This window comes from Eurosta solidaginis, chromosome X (genome assembly GCF_040869045.1).
Source record: "Eurosta solidaginis isolate ZX-2024a chromosome X, ASM4086904v1, whole genome shotgun sequence".
Lineage (NCBI taxonomy): Eukaryota > Metazoa > Arthropoda > Insecta > Diptera > Tephritidae > Eurosta > Eurosta solidaginis.
The window spans coordinates 58,405,380-58,429,963 of NC_090324.1; the positions used below are offsets into that span (position 1 = coordinate 58,405,380).

At 39.0% G+C, this 24,584-nt stretch overlaps 1 protein-coding gene and 2 pseudogenes across 2 annotated transcripts in view; 2 read left to right on the plus strand and 1 right to left on the minus strand.

The window, feature by feature from the left end:
- Nucleotides 1-24,584, plus strand: part of LOC137235468 (uncharacterized) — a 718,941-nt gene that overhangs the window by 434,589 nt on the left and 259,768 nt on the right. The gene's annotated exons all lie outside the window — the stretch shown is intronic.
- LOC137234437 (B-cell receptor-associated protein 31 pseudogene) lies at nucleotides 13,083-13,575 on the plus strand (annotated as a pseudogene).
- LOC137234438 (uncharacterized) lies at nucleotides 13,592-24,017 on the minus strand (annotated as a pseudogene).

The following is a 24,584-nucleotide window of genomic DNA, read 5'->3' on the forward strand; positions in this document are numbered from 1 at the left end:
AGTCTCCATTTTCGCTTCGAATGTTAATGCCAGAATGTTCTCCAGATATGGTTTTAAATTTCCCTTAATTATGCCCACCAGCTCATTTTCCGGGATATTCTGCCTCAGCCTGAACGTCGCTATAAAAATCATCAAAACTCTCTTGACCCGACTCATTCCTCTCCATGATTTCCCTAATTATCTCGTAATCAGCCTCAGCGGTTTTAAAGTGGTCCAACATCTCTGCCTTAAGCTCGAAGTAGCCAAAAGCAGTGTCGTCGGCATGGTTCTCGATAACCTGCCAATACCAATTAAGCGCAGAGCCTTTCACGAGATAATGGAAATCAGTGAAGAGACGATTGTATGAGACCTTAATTTTTCTATTCTAAATAAAAAGCGTTCCACGGTGATCCCCTTATCAGACCCATCGAACTTTACGTGCCAATTGACTAGGTCGACCTCCCTTCACACATATTTCTGCCCTCACCCGTGGCAGCTTCGGCGTTATTCCTGAATTGGCCCCTATTTCTCCCCCCTTGCGGAGTCGATGCGTTAGGGGCTTGCTTGTTTGGCCCCTGAGCCGACACTTCTAGTTCCCCCATACGCTTGCTGAGGTGTGAAACGTCGGTCCTCAGGTCACGAACCGCGTTTAAGTACTACGCCATTACCTCATTGTGGGTAACCATCATCTCCATCATTCTTTCAAGCTGTTTGGTACTGGCAGCAGCTGAGCTTGTTCCCTTGCTTGAGGACTTCGAACACCCAGCTCCCGAATAACTTGGCTGTCCATCCTGTACGGCATCCGCTCTTCCGTTGAATCCTGGTGCTCCAGTTTCTGGCATTCTTAAAAGGTGTTCAATCTTCGTAGAAAAACTCGGACTCGTCGTCGGATAGCTTCTTCGTTACTGCGGAACGCCTATTCGTATCGCCCTCGCTTGAACCAAAAACTGGAATCCTGTCACCTGATTTTCTAGCTGCCTAGTCACACTCCTGGTGATACGCCTATCAGTACTAAAAAATCCCAAACCACCAGTAATTCAATCTGGGTTGCCTCCCTCTTTCATTCACTCACACAAGCACACGAGCGAGGGAAGTTTGGCACACTTGGGTTCACCAAGCCGACCATATCAACATCGAAATTGGTTGGTTTGGTTCAAAATAAAATAAAACAACGTTGCACCGATCGCTGATAAAAGTAAATCGAAACCTTAGAAAGGATATTCGATTACGTTTCAATGCAGTGATGAAAAAAAGTAATAACTTGTAAGCTACGCAACTAATAAGACTTTCGAAAAATAATCCAAAATAAATTCAATACCATCATATTGTTTTATACAATGGTTTTTATTATTGATATTAAAGAAAAATTGCAAAGTTTACAAACGACGATGGTTACGAGGACATGTTTCTGAATTTCACTTCTTCATAAGCTAGCTTCTCGGGAGCTGAGTATTGAACTCGAATCTTCAACATTCATACCAGTGTAAACGCAGATGCCTTTAACCACTCAGCCATATGAATGTCCCGCTGTTCGCTTTGCATTTGGCTTCTAAGAATTGCCTTTTTTTTGCCATTCCTTTTTTATTCACTATTAGGTGCATACAATCTGTATGCTGTTTAATCCTAATTGCGTGTTATGTTTTAAACGCACTTTTGAAAACCTTTGTAACATTTGTTTGAATTTTTTTAGTATTTGTTTTTAATACTTTCACTGTTACATTATATCAATATAATCATATGTATGTAACACTGGTTTACAGCAAAAATTCACCAGAGACGCTATTATGAAATTCCTATGTAGAATCACACCCTGATTCCGAAAACCAAGGTTATTTTTAATTCTATGTTAACGTTTTTGAGATATTTGCAAATACCTGTTTTGTCAAAAAAAAAAAAAAAAAAAATTGGGTCCACTTAATCATATATATCTCAAGAACGAATTGAGCAATTCCAAAAGCTGAAGCTTTTAAAAGGTAATAAAATTCTCTATAAACTGTGCGTACAACACTTTTTCTAGGCCTTGCAGATTCAAAGATAACGAAAGATCATTACAGATTTTTTCAATTTTTTTTGTAAAAAATATAAAAAAAGATTGTACTTTGCGAGGAAGGATCTCGAAAGCTTTTTATTTTTTGCAGTTTTTTTTTCCCTCTAAACTGTGTTTTATTACAAAAAAATAAAATTTCATTTAACAAAATCGATGAACTAATACAAAAGTTATAAGCGTTCAAATAAATATATCTATACTAGCAGATCCGGCAGACATTGTTCTGCGCTAAATTTGGTATATCTGCATACATTTTAATAAGCTTTTTCCGTCTAACTCTGCCCTCGCCCCTCTACACTTTTTCCTAATCTTTGTATTCACTCCTCCCTCCGTATTTTTCGCTTCATCTATCTCCATCTTCGTCTCATTCTATCTCTTCTCAGTCTCCTTCTCTCTTTTCTCTTCTCTCAAGTTTTTCTCATTCTTCTTCATATCTTATTGTCAGTCCCAACTGTTTTCTGCGAAAAAGGCCGAACTCGGTTGAAGCCTCGCCCAGTTTTTATACACAGTCGACCGTCTGTCCTTCCGCTCGGCCGTTAACACGATAACTTGAGCAAAAATCGATATATCTTTACTTAGCTCAGTTGACGCACTTATATGAACTCACTTTGTATTGGCATAAAAATGGCCGAAATCCGACTATGACCACGCCCACTTTTTCGATATCGAAAATTACGAAAAATGAAAAAATTGCCATAATTCTATACCAAATACGAAAAAAGGGATGAAACATGGTAATTGGATTGGTTATTTGACGCAAAATATAACTTTAGAAAAAAACTTTGTAAAATGGTTGTGACACCTACCATGTTAAGTAAAAGAAAATGAAAAAGTTCTGCAGGGCGATATAAAAAACCCTTGAAATCTTGGCAGGAATACTGTTCGTGGTATTACATATATAAATAAATTAGCGGTATCCAACAGATAATGTTCTGGATCACCCTGGTCCACATTTTAGTCGATATCTGGAAAACGCCTTCACATCATATACAACTACCACCACTCCCTTTTAAAACCCTCATTAATACCTTTAGTTTGATACCCATGTCTTAAAAACATATTCTAGGGTCACCCCTGGTCCACCTTTATGGCGATATCTCGAAAAGGCGACCACCTGTAGAACTAAGGCCCACTCCCTTTTAAAAAGACTCATTAACACCTTTCGTATGATACCCATATTGTACAAACGCATTCTAGATTCACCCCTGGTGCACCTTTATGAGGATTTCTCGAAAGAGCGACCGCCAATACAACTACCACCACTCCCTTTTAAAACCCTCATTAATACCATCAATTTAATACCCATATCGTACAAACACATTCTAGAGTCACCCCTGGTCCACCTTTATGGCGATATCTCGAAAAGGCATCCACCTATAGAACTAAGGCCCACTCCCTTTTAAAATACTCATTAACCCCTTTCATTTGATACCCATATCGTACAAACAAATTCTAGGGTCACCCCTGGTACACCTTTATAGCGATATCCCGAAAAGGCGTACACCTATGGAACTAAGGATCACTCCCTTTTAAAATACTCATTAACACCTTTCATTTGATACCCATATCGTACAAAGAAATTCTAGAGTCAACTCTGATCCACCTTTATGGCGATATCTCGAAAAGGCGTCCACCTATAGAGTTAAGCCCACGCCTTTTAAAATTCTCATTAACATTTTTCATTTGATACCCATATCGTACAAACTAATTTTGAGTCAGCCATGGTACACTTTTATGGCGATATCCCTAAATGGCGTCCACCTATAGAACTATGGCCCACTCCCTCATAAAATACTCTTTAATACGTTTCATTTGATACACATGTCATACAAACACATTGCAGGGTTACCTCGGTTCATTTTCCTACATGGTTATTTTCCCTTATGTTGTCACCATAGCTCTCAACTGAGTATGTAATGTTGGGTTACACCCGAACTTAACCTTCCTTACTTGTTTTATAATTGAAAAAGATATGTGTCTTGTTTTGACGCTTATTTAGATTAGGATCGGTTTCTCTCATGAGAAACCAACAGTAGTCACCCATCATAGCGACATCCCAGAATCCTTGATACCACCTTTCAATCATTTTCATTTGCTGGTGAAACCTTTCGCCATGCTCGTCACTTTCGTCGACAAGATTTTGCGGGAAAAATTTAAATGGGAGTGTAGAAAATGAATTTTTAAAGACATATTTACTTTTTGCAAATACCCGTTTTGTCAAAAAAAAAAAAAAAATTGGGTACACTTAAGCATATATATCTCAAGAACGATTTGAGAATTCCAAAAGCTGAAGCTTTTAAAAGGTAATAAAATTGTTATAAACTGTGCGTACAACACTTTTTCTAGGCCTTGCAGATTCAAAGATAACGAAAGATCTTTGCGGATTTTTTAAATTTTTTTTTGTAAAAATATAAAAAAAGATTGTACTGTGCGAGGAAGGATCTTGAAAGCTTTTTATAATTGATGATTTAGCGACCTTTATATTCTAATATATGTTTTTTGCTGGCTCAAGGTCCAAATTAAAACACAAACGTTTCGTCTTTTTTGTCAATATATTTCGGTTACACTTCGGTAACCATCCTCAGGACACTATTAACAATATAAAAACATCACAATATAAAACAATGTACAATATAAAAAATTTTTTGTAAACAAAAAATCACATACATGATAAATATCCGATCCGTCTAATGTGTCTACTGTTGTCGCTTGCTCTCTAACAAATGCCTGTACAAATGTGCGCTGTGGTCTATGTCCGTTTTATAATTCATTCGTATGTTTGTAGGAACGTTGATTATGTGAAGCATTTCCAATGTAAAACGTTTACCGTAGTGTTGTTCTTGTTCAAGTATAGTTGCTCTGTCAAAGTTAGGAGAATGCCCGGTGCTTTTACAGTGGGACATAAGGGCTGTTTTATGAAAGTTTGTGTTGTGGGACTGTTTGTAGTCAGACTTGTGTTGTGACAGTCTGGTTTTTAACTTTCCTTTTGTTGTACCCACATATATGCTATTACATGGGTCATCTGTTTTACCGTTACATGGAATTTTGTAAACAACGTTACTTTTTTCGGGTGTTGGAATTCTCTATTTAGTTCTATTAAATATATTCTTTAAAGTATTAATTGGTTTATGAGCTATTCTCACTTTTCCTTTATTATAACAGTCAGATCTCGCTACACGTTCTGACAATTCAGGTACATATGTTAATGATTTGAATATTTTCGCTCTTTCTGAGTTATTTTGATGGGTTTTTGTTGAAGATCGCCTTAATAGAGAATTTATAACCGATTTCGGAAAATCATTGTCTTTTAGTAATGATCTTATTTCTGTTTTTATCTCTTTGTGGTATATTTCGTCAGATGTTTGTAGCATTCGATGTATACAGGCCCTTGCTGTATTCATTATCATCGTTTTGGGGTGCTTTGAATTGAAGCTGATGATTCGTCCAGATGCGGTTGGCTTTTGATACCACTTTAATTTTAATTGATTTTGTCTTCTAATGATTATTGAATCCAGATAAGCTAATTTTCCGTTTTCTTCTAGCTCTATCGTGAACTTTATATGCTTGTCAAACGAATTTAGTGCGCTCAGTGTGTCTTGTACTTCATTTTCGTTAACTATGGCAAATAAGTCGTCAACATATTTTGTCAGTAGTCTTGGGGGACGTCGTAATCCTGTTATCGTTTTTTCTAAGAGTTCCTCCATTATGATATCTGCAATCACTGGGGATGTTGGTGATCCCATTGGTAGTCCTTTTAGCTGCGTGTATACCACATCGTTAAATTTAAAATACCTATTTTCCTGAATACAAAATGTTACAATTTCCATAAATATTTGTTTTGGTATTTTGGTGTGTTCCTTTATCGTTGACCATTTATTTCGAATTACATCTAATGCCAGCTGTATTGGTATGCTGGGAAAAAGTGAAACCACATCAAAGGAGACAAGTTTTTCGTCGTCACAAATTAGCGTGTTATTAATCCGTTCTTTAAATTCCATTGTATTTTTAACACTATAGACTGACTTTGAAGTTACATTTTTCAATATGTCGACGATGTATTTGCATAAGCTGTAAGATGGCGATCCGACAGCTGAGCAAATTGGTCTGAGTGGTGTTCCTGTTTTGTGTATTTTTGGCAGACCGTAAATTCTCGGAGCAAGAGCCTTGGTTGTCGTGAGTCTACTTCTTTCTGTTTTTGAGATTAGTTCTAATTTAAAAAGTTTGTCTACTAAGCAATTGTTTCTGTTCTGTAATCTGGATGTCGGGTCCTGTCTTTGAATTCTGTACGTAGTAAGGTCATTTAGTATATCTCCCATTTTTTGGTTATATTCATCTAATTCCATCGCTACAGTTTTGTTGCCTTTGTCCGATGTAAGTATTCGTATGTTCGGATTTTCCTTCAGAAATTTTCGTGTTTGCTTCACTGTATCTATTATTGCACAGTCTAATGCGCTTTTCTTTCTTGTTGTTGTGTGGTTCTTTATTAACAACGAAAATTTGGTACGTGATTCCTCTTGCTCTTCGTTGTTCTCAAGCGTCTGTATTAAATCTTCTCCATCCGCGATGTATTGGAAGAGGGGGAATTTGTTGTTTTCTACTGGTAAAGCGAACTTTGGACCCTTAGTCATCAGAGCTTTTATGTCTGGTGGGAAGTCGACTTTGGACTTTGAGCCAGCAAAAAACATATATTAGAAAGCTTTTTATTTTTTGCAGATTTTTTTCCCTCTAAGCTCTGTTTTATTACAAAAAAATAAAATTTCATTTAACAAAATCGACGAACTAATACAAAAGTTATAAGCGTTCAAATAAATATATCTATACTAGCAGACCCGGCAGACATTGTTCTGCCCTAAATTTGGTATATCTGCATACATTTTAATAAGCTTTTTCCGTCTAACTCTGCCCTCGCCCCTCTACACTTTTTCCTAATATTTGTATTCACTCCTCCCTCCGTATTTTTCGCTTCATCTATCTCCATCTTCGTCTCATTCTATCTCTTCTCAGTCTCCTTCTCTCTTTTCTCTTCTCTCAAGTTTTTCTCATTCTTCTTCATATCTTATTGCCAGTCCCAACTGTTTTCTGCGAAAAAGGCCGAGCTCGTTTGAAGCCTCGCCTAGTTTTTATACACAGTCGACCGTCTGTCCTTCCGCTCGGCCGTATAACACGATAACTTGAGCAAAAATCGATATATCTTTACTTAGCTCAGTTGACGCACTTATCTGAACTCACTTTGTATTGGTATAAAAAATGGCCGAAATCCGACTATGACCACGCCCACTTTTTCGATATCGACAATTACGAAAAATTAAAAAAAAAAAATGCCATAATTCTATACCAAATACGGAAAAAGGGATGAAACATGGTAATTGGATTGGTTATTTGACGCAAGATATAACTTTAGAAAAAAACTTTGTAAAATGGTTGTGACACCTACCATATTAAGTTCAAGAAAATGAAAAAGTTCTGCAGGGCGAAATAAAAAACCTTTGAAATCTTGGCAGGAATACTGTTCGTGGTATTACATATATAAATAAATTAGCGGTATCCAACAGATAATGTTCTGGATCACCCTGGTCCACATTTTGGTCGATATCTGGAAAACGCCTTCACATATACAACTACCACCACTCCCTTTTAAAACCCTCATTAATACCTTTAGTTTGATACACATGTCTTAAAAACATATTCTAGAGTCACCGCTGGTCCACCTTTATGGCGATATCTCGAAAAGGCGACCACCTATAGCACTAAGGCCCACTCCCTTTTAAAAAGACTCATTAACACCATTCGTTTGATACCCATATTGTACAAACGCATTCTAGAGTCACCCCTGGTCCACCTTTATGGGGATTTCTCGAAAAGGCGACCGCCAATACAACTACCACCACTCCATTTTAAAACCCTCATTAATACCTTCAATTTAATACCCATATCGTACAAACACATTCTAGAGTCACCCTTGTCCACCTTTATGGCGATATCTCGAAAAGGCTTCCACTTATAGCACTAAGCCCCACGCCCTTTTAAAATACTCATTAACCCCATTCATTTGATACACATATCGTACAAACAAATTCTAGGGTCACCCCTGGTCCACCTTTATGGCGATATCTCGAAAAGGCGACCACCTATAGCACTAAGGCCCACTCCCTTTTAAAAAGACTCATTAACACCATTCGTTTGATACCCATATTGTACAAACGCATTATAGAGTCACCCCTGGTCTACTTTTATGGCGATATCTCGAAAAGGCGTCCACCTATAGAACTAAGGCCCACTCCCTTTTAAAATACTCATTAACCCCATTCATTTGATACCCATATCGTACAAACAAATTCTAGGGTCACCCCTGGTACACCTTTATGGCGATATCCCGAAACGGTGTCCACCTATGGAACTAAGGATCACTCCCTTTTAAAATACTCATTAACACCTTTCATTTGATAACCATATCGTACAAAGAAATTCTAGAGTCAACTCCATTCCACCTTTATGGCGATATCTCGAAAAGGCGTCCACCTATAGAACTAAGCCCACGCCTTTTAAAATTCTCATTAACATTTTTCATTTGATACCCATATCGTACAAACTAATTTTAGAGTCAGCCATGGTGCACTTTTATGACGATATCCCTAAATGGCGTCCACCTATAGAACTATGGCCCACTCCCTCATAAAATACTCTTTAATACCTTTTGTTCGGCCTGAGTGCGTCTGGAACCGGCAGTGGTTAGGTGCACAAGGGTCGATCTCGGGAAGGTTCACTCAGAAAATACAATAAAAGAAAACACAAAGAGGATTTCCTCGTTATAATATTGTATTTAATTAAATTGAACGGAAATGTACAATGCAAAAGGTGATGAGGAATATTTTACCTGTATAAAAAAGTACGGCGTTGATCCTAGGACGATGCGTATCGTTAGGCGGTTGATCGAAAAAGAGGCCGGTTGTGCCGTTGATGACAACCGCTAAGCCGCGAAAAAGTCCTCTGGTATTAAGGAGGGGAAAAAGCCACACACACAACCACCCTTACGTATACGTGCATATAGCTGGAAATATTATTAAAGCGTTAGGGAGGGGCGCCGTCAATCAAGTGAAAGTTAGGCATTGGGCCTAAACATGCCGCCCCCCTTGCGGTACGCAACCTCACAGTCCTCCAAGGATCACCGACCGTAAAGAAGAGGAAAAAATAAAAACTTATAACTAACTTAATCTAACGACGGCCAGTCCGCCGGCTTGGCAGCACGCACGATGAGTTGCATAACGTGCAGGCATGAGTGTTGATGCCTCGGTCATTCGCCACTCTTCCCGTCCTGGTTAGAGGTTGACGAGCCATGGTTGCCTAAAGCTAGGGATAAAGAAAAGCAGTAAGAAGATATATGTATGTGTTGACATTTCTTGCCGTTTAAAAAAAAGACTCCATTTATTTAAAAACGTACTATTTAAATGTATGAACTTAAACAATAGGCTAATATGTTGAAGATTCCAGGCTGGTTACGTATGAAACAAAAGATTTCTTTTTTTTTCACTGCATAAATAAAAATATAAATAAATAAACGTGTAATATATTCTAGTTTACGAATTAGGCTTCTGGCCGTAATGAATATATAACAATAATAATAATAATAATAATAATAATAAAAAGTAACCCCTAATGTGTCGTAGCACCCACCCGATTTCAGGGTTTTAATGTTGAATTGGGTTTAACCGAATGAGGTTAGGAAGATGCAAGAACCTTTTCACTTAGCTCCTGCCGGAAAGTCAGATCGGCTGGGTTCCCGAGAGCACCCACCCGAATATTGTGCTCTGCTCGAGCAGGGGTCGAACGAGGGCGGCAAAACTCCTGGTGTTATCACCTCGGCATATACGTCGGCGCCAAGAACCAGCCGGATCGGTGTGGAGGCATAAAACTGCGGGTATGCCAGGCGGATATGCTCGTAGGGAGCCGCCGTGCTGGAGTCGATACTGTGCGATGGACTGACGCGCTGAAAATCGCTGATGCACACCGCGTGGGTCGTCACCGTCTTGCTGTTGCCGTATTTCCCGCGGAATCGGATAAAACAGCCGAGCTCTACGGCGGCGTGGGTGGTCGGCAGTGCTAAGTCCTGCGCCAGGCTGCGGTCGATCGTTGTACGGGGGGAACATGCATCATTAAGTGCACGCACAAGATGTAATCACCCCCCGGCTTCCACCTTCACGACCACAGTTGGCGTAAGACTAGCCATTGGTCGCAAATTGGGACCCGAGGTAGTGTTGCTGATGGGATTACCGTTACGGAATGTCGTACGGAGAGGTAGCTGGCGCGGCCGTGGGGCCAGTCTACGCTCATGGTTGCTTTCGTTGTAAGTGGAATTACTCGTGGGATGTCGCTGGCGTGGCCGAATGGCCAGTCGACGTTCGTGGCTGATAGGATGACTTTGCGTGTGTCGTTTATTGAGTAAGAGGGAAGGCCGTGATTCCGCGCTACTCTGGCTCCGTCCTTCATGGGCTAACAGGGGTCGGAACGGCGGGGGTCCGATCCCCCGATGTACGGTTGTGGCGACTTTGTGGTTGCTTCCGCCTCGTGATTTTCTGGTGCGTCGCGATAAAAAGCTGACTCTGAAGCGTGAATGGATAGCACTTCATCCGTCTCTTCTCCTGCGTTGTGGGACCTACTCTCTCTGGATGCCCATATCATTTCGCGCTCTTCCTCTTCCTCCTCTTCCACTTGCTGTGGAAGATCTTCCATCGGTAAATGTAGTGTGGTGTGGTGTGGCCGACCACATCGTCGACACCTGCCGTCGCTGGAACAATTCTTAGCGCGATGTAGCATCGACAAACAATTTTGGCAATAGTTAAGGCGTATGATCTCGCGCAACCGCTGCAGAGGGGTCTTCGCCCGGTAGACAGTACACGAGCGTATGGGGTGTTGAGCGTCACATAGAGGGCACGGCTTGGGGTAGCGACTGGCCTCGCGCTCGGTTCTTTGGCGCAACGATGCGTTGCGAGTCATTCTATGCAGAGTGTGAAAGAAAACAAAAGGAAACTCATTTTCTTATAATGTCTGTGTCACGCGTTCGGTGGCGAGTAGACCCTAATTTGATTATCGAGGTTAGGAAATTTTATTAGCTCGTGTGTAGGGGGAAAATCATTTGTTGCTGCAAAAAATATATTTGGCGCACATTATGTGCATATCCTCTTTCCCTGCACGTCATGTGTCTGGGTCTTTAGTGCCTTATTTTGTTTAGTTTGTGTCACCCGGTAGCGTTTTAGTTAGCCACGAGCACACTAGTGCTGCAGAAAAATTAGCATTTACGATTTTCGGTTCGCACATTCTGGTACCGAACCGGGTAGAAAGTGTATAGCGTGGGTTCTTTTGAGTCGCTGTTATTTGTGTTGTTGGTGTTAAGAACCAACAATTTTCCTGCCCGCCACAAAAAAAATGTTTGGAACGCGAAATTTTATACTATATAAAGGAAAAAATAAAAAAAATCTTCGTTTTGGAAGAGGGGGGAGATTTATCAAATGTATAATTTTTTATTTGTTTGTATTGCCCTCCGCTTATTTGTTCAACCTTCCCCCAAGTAGGTTTGTAGTCCTGTTAAATTGATGGCCTTTATCATATGGCACGGTTCCCGAAGGGTATTTTGCTCCGGTACCGATTTTTCCGGAAACGGGTTTTTGGGTACCCGTTTGCATCCTTTTATGCATCCCTAATATAATGTGCATTTAAAACTCAGCATATATATGTACAATCGTTGGTAGAAGTATATGGGCAGTCAGTGCACGGACTTTACCGCATGGGTAGATTGACCAACCATTTTGACCCATTTTTCATTTTCTACTACTTTTACGACTTCTGTCACCAAAACTTAGATTCTACCAATATTTCGGTATTTTCGCACTGAAAACGTATACTGCGACATTTTAAAGTATTGAATTGCCGAGCCCACCCAACTAACGTTAGGAGGTGATACTGACCAAATCAGTCAATTTTGAAAATTTGTGGACAACTTAACAGGAAATAAATTTTTTGATGAGACAAATAGCGTTTTTTTTTTTTAATAATTTGAAGGAAAACAAAAGGCTTTACGTAAACGATAACATGCCGAAATCGGTTATTTTTTGGCAGTATTTTTGGTATTTTGGAATATTGTTGTTGTGATTAGACGTTTTGGTGCATGTTTGTCAGTATCTCACACTCATGATACAGGAAAAAAGTGAGTACCTTATAGGCATAAGCTATGTAGGTATATACAAATGTACATGCAATTTTGTGTTGTTTGCGTGTTTTAAAGTGTCAATTCCATGAAATGTGCCTTATTTGTTTTACAATAAATCATTAATTGTTTGGTACAAATATGAACTGTATCTATTGTTTTCTTGGTAAAAAATCTACCAACTACTACTATTTTAATTTTTTTTTTTCAACCAACATTTTCCTCTTAAAAAGTCTGCGCACTGGTCTAAGTATACCAACGGTAAAGGCAAAAAAAACGCACATTCATACATACCCGTGTATAGAAGGAATATTCCTATGAATTGAAACAACGGGAAATGTATGAAGTGATTTTCCGTTCTTTCATTTCATTTTTTACTACGGCGTGGTTTGGAGTAATAACTCAACAAAAATAAAAAAAATTATGGGCAAGCCAAGAGGTCTTCGCACAGCCAGGAAGCATGTGGATCATCGCCGGGGTCAGCGCTGGGCTGATAAAGATAACAAAAAAAGCGGTTTAGGAACAAGATGGAAGGCTAATCCTTTTGGTGGAGCATCTCATGTCAAACAGCCTAACTCTGCCATTCTTAAGTGCGTGAGCGTGCAACTCATCAAGAATGTTAAGTTGTTGTTTGTGCTGTGTTATCATGTTAACAGATTTCTTAAGATTTTCAATAGGCAATCTGGATAGTAGCAGCCTAGTAAAAATTCTCACAAATATTTTAACCTATAAAAAGTAAGAAAACTAAATTACGAAGCTAAAAATAGGACAATATAATAAGAAAGTTCGTCATCCAACCATAGTAGAAAGTGTTGCAGGAGAAACCTATAAACTAACCTCAAAATGTAGAGGAGAAAAATGAGTCTAGTCTGGACTTGGATTGTTACATTTCTGTATACAGAAATTGTTGTAGTACTCCTTTTAGTCTTTACCTGTAGTAAGTCCAAGCAAGTGGAATCGGCTATTTAAATCAAAGTTTCTTGCAATGCTGGCACAGCAAGGGTATCTTTATTTCTTTCTTATTATTGGCGTCCTAATATTATTCCTTTTGAATGCCATACGTGAAATGCGAAAATATGCAACACATGCATCGGCTGGTCATGAACACTTAAATGTTGAAATGCAACATATCATGCGTTTATTCCTTGCGCAGCGTAATTTCTACATTTCTGGATTTTCAATTTTCCTTGTACTCGTAATACGCCGTTTGGTGACATTCATTTCTGCGCAGGCTACACTATTGGCACAAAGTGAAACTTCAATGAAACAAGCGCAAAGTGCCACAGCGACAGCAAGAACATTGATGGCTGAAAAGAGCACTGGGAAGGGAAAGGAAGTTGGTGTAGGATAGGTTCTGTTGCAACACATTGTTGTTGTTGTTGCTGCTCTTGTTCTTGTTGACTCTGCTCCATTTCCATTTCATTTTTTAGTATCGCCTCCAATTGTGCTATAGAAGTTACTAATATATTGGGATTTTGGATAATTTTCGGATGTGCAAATGCTTCTGGTAAGCGCAATTCTAGTCTGGTCGTTATCCAAAGTGGTATTTCTCATGCGGGGGGTGCTAACACAGCGCTAATCTATCCTTTGGTACTAATATTGGGTCTGGTACTTTATCGATTAATAAAGCAGCAGCAGGTGATTGGGGGCATGCGTTTGACTACCAACAACGCCAATTTGTTGGTTTTTTTCTACGTTTGTTAACTTTAATATTATTGTTGCTAGGTATACGTTCTTTTCATAGGCTCATCATCACTATTATCATCAATAACAACTGTTTCAATATAATTTGTAGATGTAGCATAATTACTATTACAATCATTATTATTAGTTGTTAAATTTTGCTGATGCGTCTTTCCGAGATTAATTGGTTCCATTTGTTGCTGGTGCTGCTTCGCCACTGCCACTGTATTGGTGGCAGATGTTGGAACGTTATATGCATTCAATTTCATAAATTGTTCTAATATTAAACATTTTTTTCTCTTTATTGCTTCTGATGTGGTCCCTATAGCGGGTAATTCACCTTGTTGCGGTGATTTAATAATATCTGAACTTGATGTCACAGCACATTGACTGCGTGATTCAGATGGTGGACATACTTCTTCACGTTTCTTGGAGCTTAAATCTATGGGTGTTTCTTCTATAATAACATCATCATCACTGCCACTTTCTTTCAGGACAAGATATGCGGGTGATGCTAATGCTGTCACTTCCTTCGTATTTCCAGGGGTTTTGACAACACTTTCAACACCGTCATCGCTCAAACATACTTCCTCAACACTTGACGAATCTTTTTCATAGGTATCCATAAACATTTTGGTGAATCGCGAACCGCATTGTCGATTAAAGTATTATGTTGCGCCAATGGGACAATATTACTCATTAATTCTTTGTGATTTTGTTGTCGTTGTGTTACACCATTAATTTGAGTGTTACTAGCATTTAATGCAGATGTTTGTGTAGATATATGTTGTTGGTGCATGGCCTCTGCTTCCTTAGGTGCTTCTTCATTCTCCTGTATTAGATTGTTTTCACAGCTTCGTTTAACAATTGAATCGATTATATCAGCATCGCTATTCGTTAACGCATTATCATGACAATGTTGCATTAAATCCGCTTCATGTAATAAATCCTCAAGGTTTTTTGGTATCAGCATCCATTGTATTGCCAAAATGTGCATTTAAGGTTTGTAATCTTGCGGAATCGGGTAGATTATGTGCCACTATGTCCGCACCATCATCGTTATCATTGCAATGCGCTAAGTCCACTAAATTATATTTGGACAAGAAATTAGTATTAAAGGTATTAACAACCTTGTCATCAAACACCTGCAGCAGTCTCATCATATGATGTAGAGTTAGACGCTAGCTCTTTGTTATTAACGTCGGTACGGTTAGTTGGCAGGAAGAGTCCGGTTATAGGCCAGAGCTGTAAATGCGGCGAATGATGTTGATATGTTTGAGAATCTTCTGATTCGGTTTGAACTTTAGTTTTGTTTTCATTTACTTTATCTGGAATATCTGTGACTTATTCCGCCTCTGCAATAGCTTTCTTATTATTAAAAATTAAAAAATTTTCTACCATAATAGCGTTCAGTAACAAAGCTTTGCTTTTTATTGACCTCTGGTAGTTGCTGTTGTTGTATTACGACTTGCCTACCTAATATATTTGCATTACATTTTGTATTAAATTATTTTCATAGAGTTCTTTTTTAACTTTTAACAATGGTGTTTGTATGACTTTGACTATTTTCGGTGATGTCGGATCGGTACGCGGTATTGCTCTCCAACCATTTGTAGTCTCTATTATGCGTATACGATTTCCTTTATCATAATTCTCACAACGCACCTCAACAATATGTGTATCCGCTTGTTTGACCCATGAAAGGATGAGATTAACACGTACGCACACAGTTGCATCGTCGTTGTGGTTGCTGATGCTGCTGCTCTCTTTAGTGGCAAATTGATTCTGCGTTTCAGTCTTTCAGTTATAAAGGAACATTCAGACCCTGAATCAATTAATGCCCGTGCGGAGAAGTCGGTACCATTATGGCGAATGTTTACGCGAGCAGTTCCTAATAGCACGCCTGTGCTGGAATTGGCATGACAGGATTCTACATTCTGGTTCGAAGATTGTTGCGCCTGTGCCGAAGTTGTTGGGATATTATCCGCATCTTGGAAAGGATTGCGCAGAACAGTTTGCTGAGATGTATCCGCATGCAGGAGCGTGTGGTGGCGAGAGTGGCATTTGGAACAGTTGTAGGAACTGGTGCACTTCGTCACGGTGAGTCCTGGGGATAAACAATTTAGGCAGCCACTTGCGGATTTTATAAATTTAATCCTTTCTATTGGGGTTAACTCGCAAAAGCGTGAACAGTTTCGTAATCTGTGCTCAGGGGATTTGCAAATTTTACAAATTGATTTTATTGTTTGCTTGGATACTTTTGTTTGAAAAGCACCAAGTCTTTTCGTAGGGGTTTCTGTCGATTGTCGCGACGCGTTTGCACTTTCGAAGTGGCATGCCCTGTAAAACCAGCCACTGTTTCAAGTGTCTGAAACCGATTAGACAGGAATTTATCCATATCCTCCCACTTGGATATGTCCATTTTATGGTCTATACTTTGCTCTCTGGTAACTTGGTTGAGCAGAGATAAGTCAGGATTGCATCCCAATTGGAAGTGTCGATTTTGTGGCATTTGAGGGATGAAATACAATTATTTATATCATTTTTCAGCTTTTTTATTGAACTGCCACACTCACTTTCTACCTTTTTTAAGTTGAATAAAATTTGTAGTTGTGTTTTAACTAAGATACGTTTGTTCTCGTATCTTTCACGCAAGTTTTTCCAGGCCATCTCGAAGCCTTCATTTGTGAGAAGGCATTTTTTAACAATGTCTTTTGCTTCGCCCTGCGTTTTGTTGTTGAGATGGAATAACTTTTCCACCCCTTTCAAACTAGAATTGTTTATATATATTGCCGTGAACAGGTCGTGAAAAGTTGGCCAAGACAGATAATCCCCTTTAAAAACTTCCGTGTGGCAAGCCGGGAGGCGAATTTTATGCCCATGAGGTTCTTGCTCAGGGTTGACGTTCTTTTCGTCCTTCTTGTATTTTTCTGCCTCAGCAGATATAGACGCTGAACATCGCACGTAGATTGCGTATGCTGACTTTTGCTTCTTTCTGATCGCCATAACGTCATCCGCTGATACCCCATCAGATCCCAATAGCGAATCAAACGCAGACTTTACCTTCTTCCACAAGAGCCGCAACTCTTCCTGCTGTATTGCAAGGGTGTGTTTGCTATGGTCGCTTTCCGGAATAAGGCTGTAATCTTTATCAAACTCTGCGATTAATTCTGCTAAACGGATGTAGGTTTCCATTGTTTTATTTACGTTTATTAACGAGAAAATTGCCGATTATAGAAATGGAACGCTTTAGAGTAAAAATACCTGCCCAGCCGTAAATAAACACTAGTGAAATTCAATGTTTATTATTTATTTTTGTTTATTGCAGACTTTTGTCTTGGTGGTTTATTATTTAAACTTTTTGTCACAACAGCGACAGCAAAAAGGGTTTATTTTGGACTTTTCTGTCTCAGTAGCAACAACAAAAGGGGTTTGTCTCATAGACTTTTGCCTCGGCATAATAATAGACAAGGGGACCACTCGCCACCTGCACAGTTTAATGGTTGAATTGTAAACAAGAAAAGTGCGTGCGATATTGTTTTTCAGAATTGAAAAATAAGCGGAAAAAAGTGTAAACAAGTGTTTTAAGTGACGTCAGCGCCTGCTTAATTAAATTGTACTTAATTTTGTGTCTCTGATTTACAAATCAACAACAACAAAAAATGGTTAAATATCGTGAGGTTCTTTGAAAGTGAGGTTATGTTATCCTCTGCCTTGTGTTGTGTCTGGAAAACCTTACCACTGGTGGGGGGATAGACCAGATAATCGCAAGGACCGAAATAAATGAAACACAAGTGATTTAAATTTTGAACCAAGGAATTAAACAATTGGCGCTCACAAAAATAAACTTCACTGTGTACACCTTTTTTGAACTCAATTCTTCGCGCACAATAGGTGTTTTTCTTTATTTTTAAATAACTAACACTCGAAAAAAAAGTGGCAAGAAATATAAACTTACTTCTTATGTTGTTTTTTTGTGGAGAAATTAATTGTGGCTGTGGCAAACCTTTGGCAAATTGTGCTGTGTTTCCGGTGGCTGCTAGTATCGTGTATTATATGCTCGCAATGAAAATCGGTGTTTTTTTCTGGCTGCTGGGGCAAATCCTTTGTGGCAATTCTTTGCAAAATTTGGTAGTAGGCAAATGTGCTGTGTTGTGGACTGTATATATATAAAGGTGCTTTGAGTTCTTGGTTAGGAGGACCGGCTCGAAGGACCAATGTTCGGCCTGAGTGCGTCTAGAACCGGCAGTGGGTAGGCGCACAAGGGTCGATCTCGGGAAGGTTCACTCAGAAAATACAATAAAAGTAAACACAAAGAGGATTTCCTCGTTATAATATTGTATTTAATTAAATTGAACGGAAATGTACAATGCAAAAGGTGATAAGGAATAAATTACCTGTATAAAAAAGTACGGCGTTGATCCTTGGACGATGCGTATCGTTAGGCGGTTGATCGAAAAAGAGGCCGGTTGTGCCGTTGATGACAACCGCTAAGTCGCGAAAAAGTCCTCTGGTATTAAGGAGGGGAAAAAGCCACACACACAACCACCCTTACATATACGTGCATAGGTGCTGACAACCTACACACACACACATGCATGTGTGTGAACCGCATGCATGTGCATGCATGCACCGAAATATGGCGTGAGTGTGGGTGGCAGGAAATATTATTAAAACGTTAGGGAGGGGCGTCGTCAATCAAGTGAAAGTTAGGCATTGGGCCTAAACACCTTTCATTTGATACACATGTCATACAAACATATTCCAGGGTTACCTCGGTTCATTTTCCTACATCGTTATTTTCCCTTATGTTGTCACCATAGCTCTCAACTGAGTATGTAATGTTGGGTTACACCCGAACTTAACCTTCCTTACTTGTTTTATAATTGAAAAAGTTATGTGTCTTGTTTTGACGCTTATTTAGATTAGGATCGGTTTCTCTTAAGAGAAACCAACAGTAGTCACCCAACATAGCGACATCCCAGAATCCTTGATACCGACTTTCAATCATTTTCATTTGCTGGTGAAACCTTTCGCCATGCTCGTCACTTTCGTAGACAAGATTTTGCGGGAAAAATTTAAATGGGAGTGTAGAAAATGAATTTTTAAAGACATATTTACTTCTGAAAGAAAATAAAAAAGTATATTAGATAAATACATAAGTGACACATTAGTACATAATTTGTTTAGGCTGGATTTGTCTTTCAATTCAGAAAAAAGTTTTTGTTTACATTTTTCTCGTTCTTGTTTGTTCGGAACTGGACGATGATTTCAGATTTAGGGCTATATATTCTCATGTAAATTTAAAAATTTTCATACACATTTTTTGTTTATCGGGCAGCCAGGTTTTAAAGTTAACTGAGAAAACGGTCTTAAATATGTTTTTTATTTACCCATTTCCTCATATTTTTTGACTAAGTCGTTCACTATCATCTCGTAGTTAGGACTTTTGTGTTTGCCTGAAAAATAATCCTACGCTTCTGCCTCCACTGGTGACAGTAGTTCTTTTAAATGGCAATTGGTCATCATTTTCCTTATTTGCGGTCCCACAAAAATGCCTTCCTTTATTTTTTCTTCTGAAATCTCTGGAAGGATTGTCTTCATATGATGAAAAGCTTCGCGGCCGAGCTTGATCTGGGGCGGAAGTAGAATTATTTTTCCTTCTTTATAAGTGGGGAGTATTTTATGTTATCCACCCCAACTTCAAACTCGACTCGTTCTGGCCAATCTTTTATGATGTAGTGGTCTTGACGATCTCGGCTATCCCATTTGCATAGAAATCAACAGTGTTTAGTGTATCCACTTTGTAGATCACATATCATTCCAACGGCTTTAAGATCGGCACATATTTTCCAATCATGTTCGTCGTATTTGATTAATTTGAGCAATTTTTGCATTATATCATACGTTTCCTTCGTATTTACTGCATGCGCGATCGGGATAGATGTCTTTTGGTTGCCAATATGCAATAACTAGGCCTTTAAACTTAATTTATTGCCGTCTATGAACAATCGTCACTCTTTTGAATCATATGATTCACCAAACTGTTTGAATAGACCAGCAATGTCTTTCTTCTTATAGTACTTGGAAAACTGTTCGTGACGGGTTCTGTAATATGTTACCTTAACATCGGATGAAACAAATTTAAATTGTTCCATACGAGAGGCGTGGATCTCGGCCTTTTCCTTTGAAAATTCCAAATCCCTTATCCAATCATTGAGTTGTGGTTGTGGCAAAGAGTTTCTTTCGTTTTCCGTTTGAAATCCAGTACAACATGATGCCGCTTAATCAGATACTGCTGTTGACAATGAAACTGGAGCCGGAACTAAAGTTAAATTTGATTCTGGCAATTTAGCTTCCGTTGAATTTAGTTCTGGTAATGACACTGTATTTACGCTCGCATAGGTTACTTTTCTTGACTTTCCAACCACAAGTAATTTTGAAGTACAAATATAGCAGTCCGTTGAATGGCAAGTTGGTTCCCTCCACTTCATTGGTGTAATAAATTCCATATGTCGCCTAAATAGATAGTTTCAGAAATTAGTCAGCTATGCATTAAAAGGGAGCAAATTCCTAATTTTTACAACGCACATTTTTGTTCCGGTTTCCAAAAAATCAATTCGACTCGACATGTGATGGGCACAGTACTCGGTGTCCATGGCTTTTCATTGCTTTTAGGCTCAATTCCAAAATACTTATAGTATGTAACTTTCAAAGAATTTGAAAACACACGTCGCATCCTTTTAACGATAAATTGACCGCAGATGAAACAAAATATATCTGGATAATTTGTACACTCAAACTCTCGCGCCCTTTTATTCATGTAATATTTTTAAGTAAATGACGGGTTATAAACTGCAATTATAAACTGAACAGTTTCCGGAGAGCCTTGCAGATATTATGAAGGAACAAAGCGCATGTACTATTATTTATACTTATAAAAAAAATAAATGTAAGGCGCGATAACCTCCGAAGAGATCTAAGGCCGAGCTTCTCTTCCAGTTTGCGTCGTTCTGCTGTCGATTTTCCCTACAAATTGACCGGACGGGACCTACATGTTTTATGCCGTCTCCGAACGGCATCTGCAAGGCAGATGAGTTTTCACTGAGAGTTTTTCATGGCAGAAATACACTCGGAGCGCTTGCCAAACACTGCCGAGGGGCGACCCCGCTTAGACAAATTTTCTTCTAATTGAAAACCCTTATTTCTAAAATTTTGATATTGCTTTGCCCGGGGCATACGGTGTGGTGGCGGAGCACGCTACCATCACACATTAGATCGAGTAAAAATTCAAGCCTATCTAGAAAAAAAGGTTCCCTAGTTCTACAAAGATAACACTACCTGCCTTAAAAATATGCTATTACTTGAAATGTACCTGGGTTTGAGAAAACGACACTAACAGTTTTTTGTATCTAATAACCCTTCGAAAATCTACCTGCTAACTAACCGATATACGAATACTAACACATATGTACCAGTAGGGTACTTAAGTATTAAATGTATATATTACTTGAATGCTTATAACTTTTTTATTAGTCCATCGATTTTGTTGAATGATTTTGTAATAAAACAGAGCTTAGACAGAAAAAAAATCTGCAAAAAAACAAAAAGTTTTCGAGATCCTTCCTAGCAAAGTACACATTTGTTTATATTTTTACCAAAAAAGTTGACAAAATCCGTAATGATTGTTCGTTATCTTTGAACCTGCAGGGCCTAGCAAAAAGTGTTGTATGCACAGTTTATAGTAAATTTTACCTTTTAAAAGCTTCAAAAAGTTTTAGAATTGCTCAATTCGTTATTGAGATATATATAGTGGACCCAATTTTTTTTTTTTTTTTTTGAAAAAAAATGGTAATTCGTAAATATCTCAAAAACTTTAACATAGAATTAAAAATAATCTTGATTTTCAGAATCAGGGGGTGATTTTACATAGGAATTTCATAATGGCGTCTCTGGTGCAGAAAAAAAATTGGAACTTGTGATCCAGCGTAATTAGCGGGACCTGCTTATATTGCTTTATGCAATGGTTTATGTTATTGTTATTAGAAAAAATTGCAAACAAACGGCGATGGTTCTAGGATATGTTTCTGAATTTCACTTCTTCATCAGCTAGCTTCTCGGGAGCTGAGTATTGAACTCGAATCTCCAGAATTCTTACCAGTAAGATGCCTTTAACTACTCAGCCATATGAATGCCTCGCTGCTCGCTTTGCAATTGGCCTCTAAGAATTACATTTTTGTTGCTATTCCTTTTTTATTCACTATTAACATTTGCTTGGATTTTTACAATATTTGTTTTTAATACTTCCACAGTTAATTTATATCAATGCAACATACATACATATGTAATTAGCAAGACTTGCTCATATTGCGTTATACAATGGTTTTTGTTATTGATATTAATGAAAAATTGTAAAGTTCACAAACGGCGATGGTTACTAGGACATGTTTCTGAATTTCACTTCTTCTTCAGCTAGCTTCTCGGGAGCTGAGTATTGAACTCGGATCTCCAACATTTATACCAGTGTAAAGGCAGATGCCTTTAACTACTCAGCTATATGAATTCCCCGCTGCTCGCTTTGCAATTGGTCTCTAAGAATTGCTTTTTGTTGCTATTCCTTTTTCGCTGTTTTTAAACTTTGCAATTTTTCTCTAATATCAATAACAACAAGCAAGGAAGTCAAAGTTCGGCTGAAGCCGAACATTATATAGCCAGCTGTACAGTTGAAAAGCTTTGTTGTTTTGTGTGCTTAATAATGTTACAAGGCTGCGCAATAATACACACACATATGGTTCTATTCTGAACTAATTTTCGTTTAAAAGAAGCAAAAAGGATACAGAGGCTAACACCAATGACCTTGAGCGGCTAATAATGCAGTTTTCCTTCAGATATGGGGATTTCCCTCCTGTTTATATTAAAATAAAAATACAACAGAACAATAAAATTACGATTGGTACATACCCATTTTTCGCTAAGACTTAACTTATTATTTTTGCCTTCGACCCTTTTTAAAGTCATTTACATAAAAGTGGGTGTATTCCTTAAATAATCTTATCCATTTTTACTAGAAATATTTCCTGTTATAAAGCAAATATGTATCCAATTTTATTACGATATGTAAATTTTTCTTCGAGTTATGGCTCCCGAAACATTGGAAATTGCTAAGACAAAAAAGGGGCGGTGCCACACCCATATGCAAAAATTTTACTGTTTTCAGTAAAACTCTACTGACACAAAGCTATTTTCCCTTAAAATAGCTTATTGTTTTCGTCTACGACCCTTTTAAAAATCTTTTATATTAAAGTGGGCGTGGTCTTTAACCGGTCTCCTCCATTTTTCCAGAAATATTTCCTGCTATAGGGAAAATGTGTGTACCCAATTTTATTACGATCCTTTAATTTTTCTTCGAATTATGGCTCCCGAAACATAGAAAATTGCTTTGACATAAAAGGGGCGGTGCCAAGCCCATTTTTGAAGTTTTTACTACTTATTGTTAAAAATCCACTTGGGAAATAAAATGCCATTGATAAAAAGCTCTTTTTTGCAAAGGTATAACTTATTTTATTCGTCTACGGCCCGTGGCGGTCCCCGCGCCTCGATTTTGATCATGGCAGTTGGCCATATTGATGTAAAGAGCCGAAGTGCTACGATCTCCTGCGTGAATTGCCCCGTTCTGAAGGCAGCTGGCAGTCGTCGAGAGTGTCGTTCCAGCCGGCCCTGAGAACCTATTCTCTCGAACTCGTATCCTTGACGGGGGCGGAAAGTCCGGGATTCCGCTCCTCGTTTATGTTGACGCCGGTTCGGGCTGCGGAAAGTCCGTGATCCCGCTATTCCCTTGTGACGATCTGGGCCCCGCTTCCTCGCTCTCTGATGACGCTGGTGTGTATTTGATGGGCGGAAAGTCCGTGATTCCGCTCCATCTTTGCGGTGTTCGTGTGCGAGTTGGGGCCGGGATTTCCTTTGTCTCACCTTCTTAATGGTGGCCGGGCGGAAAGGCCGTGATTCTGCTCCGGCTTCGTCCAGGTCTCCTTCTTCTAGTTCGCGTGGCCTGCTGTCAGTCCATATCTCCAATGCTTGAAGAGACAGGATGTGTTTGTCTTCGCTATCCATCTGAACGCTCCATGGCCTGGTATCAACTTCCTGGGGCTCCAGATTGTCAAAGCTCTGGTGCAGCGTGGTGTGATGGTCCCCTTGGCACTGGTGACAACGTCCGTTGCTCGTGCAGTCGGCGGTGCGATGTGCCACTGATAGGTAGTTGCAGCAGTACTGTCCCAATGCGGCTTCCCTTTGCCTTTCCTCGGGTGACTTAGCTTGGTAGACCGGGCGTAACCGGATCGGATGTCGCTTGTCGCACAGGTGGCAAGGTTTCTGGTACTGCTGGGCCATGCGTACCGCCCTCCTGCGTAGAGTCGTATACCAGGTCAAGCTGGACTTGAAAAGGATAATTCTCATTGGTCAGGGTTTATGATTTGAGGGGATTTCATCATGCTTGAGGGGAGTTGGGTGTCGAGAAGATATTCAGAGATAACAGGTTGTCATCATGCTACAATTACTTAGGCACTTAGCTGCACAAGAACCTTTACTTTGTGTTTTAAAGGGCACAAATTCTATATACAACGCAATTTTGATGTAAATTATCTTTATGTCCACCCGATTCATTTGAAATGGCAATTACTT